The sequence below is a fragment of the Ornithodoros turicata genome, chromosome 1 (genome assembly GCF_037126465.1).
Source record: "Ornithodoros turicata isolate Travis chromosome 1, ASM3712646v1, whole genome shotgun sequence".
In the NCBI taxonomy this organism is placed as follows: Eukaryota; Metazoa; Arthropoda; class Arachnida; order Ixodida; family Argasidae; genus Ornithodoros; species Ornithodoros turicata.
In genome coordinates this window covers 87,375,160-87,381,159 of record NC_088201.1, presented here as the reverse complement: position 1 = coordinate 87,381,159, position 6,000 = coordinate 87,375,160, and positions in this window count along the sequence as shown.

The following is a 6,000-nucleotide window of genomic DNA, read 5'->3' as shown; positions in this document are numbered from 1 at the left end:
CGTTGCATTACAATTTGTTTGTGGATGTAGAGGATGTTGTGGACGGACTCCTTCCAATCGCTACCCCTCTACCCAAGCTTTGCGAGCGTGATGGTGGAAGATATGATGAGTCATGAGCAATGCGAAGTGGCTTTGGGAAGGTTTACGAATTCAAACAACACAGGGAAAAGAGATGCTGACGCCTGGCGTCAGCACTAGAGCACTGCACGGGCCGACTTTTCCGGCCCCGACCCTGCCCGGGCGCATCGAAAAATGGCCCGGCCCGACCCGGACCTTCATAATTTTATGCGGCCCGGCCCGGTGACCCAGTGACTAGAGCCCGGCCCGGCCTGGAATCTAAGCAAATAGAGCCCGGCCCGGCCCGGTGACCCGGCGAGTAGATCCCGGCATAGTATTTCCAGCCGCGACGTACGCGTTTCTGGCGATTATCAAACAAATTTATCAGTAAATTTATATGGAGAGAAGACAAACATACAAGTGATGGCGCTTTAACACCATAACCGCACCAGACCAAATTAAATCCAGAACGTACGCGGGCATGGGCGTTATCGTTACACTGTCAAGATTTTGCGGAGGTAGAGGATGCTGTCGACAAACTCCTTCTCCCAGTCCATACCCCTCTCACCAAGCTTTGCCAAGTGACTGTGAAATACGTGAGGAGTGACGAGCAATGTGAAGTGGCTTTCAGAATGTTCTAGAGGGTCGAATCATATGCCTAATGCAGTATCCCTTGCTTGTCTATGCAAAATATCCACAAGAATGACGCAAGCGCATGATGATATGAACTAATGCATCTCCATTGTGAGGAATTAGCTGCGTGGCCCGGCCGGGCCTGACTCTCGGAAACATATTTGTCGGCCCGGGCCCGGCCCGGCCCGCGGTGGTGGCGTATTTTAACGGCCCGGGCCCGGCCCACGGTGCTACCGTATTTTGTCGGCCCGGGCTCGGCCCGGCCCGGAGCACACAGCCAATAGCAAGCTCGGCTCGGCCCGCGGGCCGGGTCGGGGGCCCGGGCCCGTACAGGGCTCTAGTTGTTTGAATTCGTTAATTTCTGGGCGTTCGAAGCTTTCGTCTCCGTGTCGTCCCTAATTGTGCTCTGCCTCGGCCAATTCTCGTTGTTTACGTTTGATACATATTTGTCCGCCCGGCCCAGACCTGTAGCACACAGCAAAGAAGAAGCCCGGCCCCAGGCCCGTGCAGAGCTCTACTTCACAGTATTGTGGCTCTTATAGTTGGACCACGTAGCGGCCCTTGTATCTAGCTGTGATAGCCTGTGAATGAGACTTTCGAAGCAGTCCAGAATAACTACAACCCTGGTGCCAAAATTCTCACGGAACGCCATAGGCATTGGCATTGATAGAACCTTTCCTTTCGGCCACTGCACGAAACGCTGAACGGCACAATACATGTGTGGAGGAGGTGGTGTTCCTCTACGCGAGTCCTGACCGGCGATGATGAAATTTCCCGGCGGGCAGATGTGCGTGGCCTCACGCTAGGATGGTACCGGTAGCACTGAATTAACTACCGCACGAACAGTCAACCCGAGCAGGGCAGAGGCAGGGCTCGCGGTCGTCAGCAGGTGCCGCTACAAGCCCCCCCCCCCCCCCCCCCACTAGACCGGAGGTTGACGAAGGCAGGGCTGGAAGACGTGGCGGAAGTCGGCACGGCTGCGAAAAGGCGGGGTCGTCATCGCGGATTCCGGGATAGGTAAGAAGCGGGGAAGGTGCGAACTTGCGGAGAATCTGGAGTCCAATGGACGCATCGCGGAGCTGGTAGGGCAGCTTGCGGGAGCGAAGGGCGAGGATACAGGCGCCGAGGGGTCGGTGCTGGGGAAGTATCCAGGAACGCAGGCTTGACGCGGTCTAAGGATACGACCTCGAGGCGATTCGGTAATTTGAGGGCAAATGTCTTGTCTTGACTCGAGTGCACCAGGAAGGGGCCGTCGTAAGGAGCCTGGCATGGCCGGCAGATGGCGTCGTGGCGAAGAAAGACATGGGTGTCGGTGGAAAGGTCTGGGTGCACGAAAATTGGGCGAGAAGATGAATGGCGTGGGCTTGGTGAGCGAAACTCAGCCACAAGTTCTTGGAGGCGTGTGGCGAAGTGAAGAGGGTCTGGTGCACGCATGTCTAGAGTCGCGGCGTCGAAGAACTGCCCTGGGAGGCGCAAGGCGGACCCGAAGACGAGGGTGGAACGCCGCAATCTACCTTGGAGGTTGCACGAATGCCGAGGAGCGTTAACGGTAAGCCCTCTACCCAGTGGGTCGGGTTTTCAGTGGCGCGTAAAGCCGTCTTCAGCGTGCGATGGAACCGCTCGACCAGTCCGTTGGCGCTCGGGCGGTAAGCCGTGGTGAAGTCATGGCGAGCGCCAAGGAATCTGCAGACGTCAGCGAAGAGGCGGGACGTGAATTGCCGTCCGCGATCGGTCGTGACATCGGCAGGAGTTCCAAAACGCGCGACTCAGGAGGACAGGAACACGAGAGCGGTTGTCTCAGCCGTGATATCCTTGATAGGTGCCCCTTCCGGCCACCGGGTGTACCTGTCAATGCAGGTGAAGAGGTAATCGCGGCCGGCAGACGGAGGAAGAGGTCCAACCAGATCCAAGTGGACATGACGGAAGCGGGCATCGGGGGTGGGAAATGGCAACGATGTCGTGTGGCGCTGGATCTTGGAACGCTGGCAGGCCGAAAAATTCCGAGCCCATTGGCGGATGTCACGATTCATGGACGGCCACACGAAACGGGTTCCAGAGATGAAGTGGGAGTGCTGAGTGGTTGAGTGGTTGCTAATTGCGTTCAGTGGCTGCTGATTCCGTTGACTGCGTTGAGTTGCGTTGAGTGATCGTTGCTGAGCCTTGATTGCTGACCGTTGCTGAGTATAGCTGTGAGTACGTTGAGTTGCGTTGAATGATTGTTGCTGAGTGGGCGACGGTATCGCGACCGGTACAAGAGCGTGAATGCTGGTTGTCGCAAGAGAAATGCCGGGGAGGACCATCATGAAGGAGGTGGAGGCATAAACTGAGCTTGCTGTGGTCTTACTGCGGGTCCCCGGCGCAGCAGTGGTCCCGGAGCGACTTGCCTGCTAGAAGGTGGTTCGCTGTCGGTTTGCCGAAAAATTTAGGATGGTGAATGGCCGAATTACGCCGAACATGGTGTTCGTTGTTCGGGTCACCAGATGTAGAGGATGTGGTGTTCCTCTACGTGAGTCCTGACCGGCGATGATGGAATGTCCCAGCGGGCAGATGTGCGTGGCCTCACGCTAGGAACTGACTGGCAGGTGCAGTGGCGCGCGGCAGCAGAGGCGCGTCGTCGCCGTCCACGAGCCGCCACACATGTACTGAAGCCACTTGTGAAAATTTATTGAAGCTGTAATACATGAAACACCAAATCTTTCTGCTATATCCTGGAACGGAACATTAAGCCGTATCTTCAGAAAAAATGCGATGCACTCTTGGCACTTTGTTAGCCTGGTGTTATCAAAATGTGGGATCATTTGCTCCACAATCTCAAAAACGGCCTCTAGAACCGTGTAACTTGGCAGACCAGTGTAAATTGACACCCTATTGTCATTCTGACGAAAACGTTCTTGCGTCATTTGAAGACTGCCTAATCGTCCCTTTAGCGGCATAACTGCTTGACGTAATAACTGGTTATCGAGCATAACTCTTTGCATGTCTGTCATGGCATTTGGTTGAGCCACAATATCTCAAAATAGCATTGATCATACATAAAATATATGTAACAACAAAGGCAACAAACAATCTAACTTCAAGTTGTATGTGTGACGCTAAGCCGTTGCTATGTGAATTTTGTACCTGGTATGTCTTCATGGCGGCCACTTGAATGAAGATCATCTCCACGGAGAGGGGAGACCTACACTAGGTCTGTGGCTGGGTGTGATTCTTCTGACTCTTCTGCGAACGTCAACAGTTGGGTTGCTATCACATCACGCCATTAGAACCCGGGTACCTCCCGGTCAAGACGTGAGATGCTAACCACTGAGTCACGCGAGCTGGTGACGCGATGCCGCGTGGCTCAAACCCAGCCCAGTCGTCGGAACCATTCGAAGATATCAAAGATGACCCATCGCGCACCTGAGATTCCAGAACTGTAGCGCCGGATATTCATTCGCGCTCGCGGGGTGCTGCGTGCTACTGCGCGGAAAACGTACTGCGCGTGTGGTATCTAAATTGAACGCATTTCTTTTCCAGTTTGAGGTTGTAACTGTTTAGATTTGAACATAATAATACTCACATTCATCTAGTCAATTTCTGCCAGTGAAATAAAATCATACGTGGAACCCTTGATCGTAAGTGGTGGGGAAAGCGCCACGTCAAAATGGACGTAAAGTTAGAGCCCAGGGCGGAGCTAAAAAGCGAAAGAGAGCAGTGAATATGCTAGTATGCAGGGACCTTTTGGATTTGAGCACTAGTAATTACAAGGAGCTTTCACTGCCCAAGTTGCAATAATATAACGTGAGAAATGCGCACCTTGTATACCTGTTTACGGCCACTTTTACGGCTAATAACTACGGTTCCCCCCGAGCAGGAGGGCTCGTATAGCGCTCTCTTATGTTCTTGTTATTTTGATTTTGTCATACTAATCCCTCTCTCATACCGCATCCAACCAAAACCTTCTGTACGCATGGAAAGAAAAACAAGACTTGGGTCTTTAGACTTGTTTTGTTATGCTTGAACCTTGATACAAGAAGTATTGTGTCATGCCTCCGCGTGTAGCTTCTGTGTCTGACATGACACCTGTGTGTATAGTCATTTGTCAATAAGTTGCACCCATAAGGAACCATAATCTCCTGCTGTTGAGCTGTAGCGAGCATGGGCCCCAAACTAAGCCGTTGGTGCTCAGTCTTTACCACTCGCGCGTACTCATCTGACACAAATGTGCATTCTATTTCAGAATGTGACTGTCTTCAACGATTTCTTATTCGAGTGTACTGAGAAATTCCTAACTACATTTGAAGCACTGCAACCTGTACGTATGCATACACCTGTCAAAACACTTTGCACACTTCGCACACTTTGATTTGATCATAGCTTTCTGGGGACGTAAATGTCGAGACAACATTATGATTAGATTTTAACTCGGGTACCTCGTTTTCGGCGATTATATTTTTTGGGGTATTACAAGGGAGGGCGAAGATAGATGAGAAAGAGAAATTATCATGTTAGCTCGTGATGTTATAATCCAATTCAACTTTGTAATTCACTGTGATATTGTTTTGCCGCTCATTTTTTGCCGCGTTTAGGGGGGTCTAAAAAATTATAATAGCCAAAAACGAGAGACCCTAATTATAAGATACAGTCAAGGCATTGATTTATGAACCCTCGATTTACGAACTCCCTCGCTTTATGAACGGTGCCCTTTGGGACAAGCCACTTTCCCTTCCTCATTCAAAACCTTTATTTATGAATCCCTCGATATATGGACGATTTTTTCAGGAACGTGAAGCGTTCATAAATCGACGGTTGACTGTGAATACATTCTTATTACAGTTTGGCTTCCTTGTGGAATAAATAGAGATCGACGTGCCCATGCATGGCATTTTATAAATGGTTTATTACAGTGCATCCCTGCATCCCTTTTGCTATCTGTCAATGCGTTAGCCCCTGTATTCACTCAAAGGTAATATACAGTCATATCTCGGTTATCCGGACACCTCGGGAGTCGCCTCTTTTCGTCCGAGTAACTAATTTCCGGATAACCTAACCAAGCAAACTGTCGGGGAAACTAAAACCTCTTTATACCTCCGGAAAGGGAACAAGAAAAAGAACGTTACTTCAAAAATTCTTGCGAAGTGAGCTGCTTGAAATTAGTAGGCACACGGGGGTATGAGAGAATTTTGGTCACAGCCACGGCACCCGCTGCGTCGCCCTGCTGTTCAAATGTCTCAGAAAGTTCGTCCCGCGCGCATCTTTTTGTCTTTGTGCAAAAGTCTTTGACATAGGCTAAAAGGCAGGAGATGCTTTCGGACGGCCTGGACATTGACG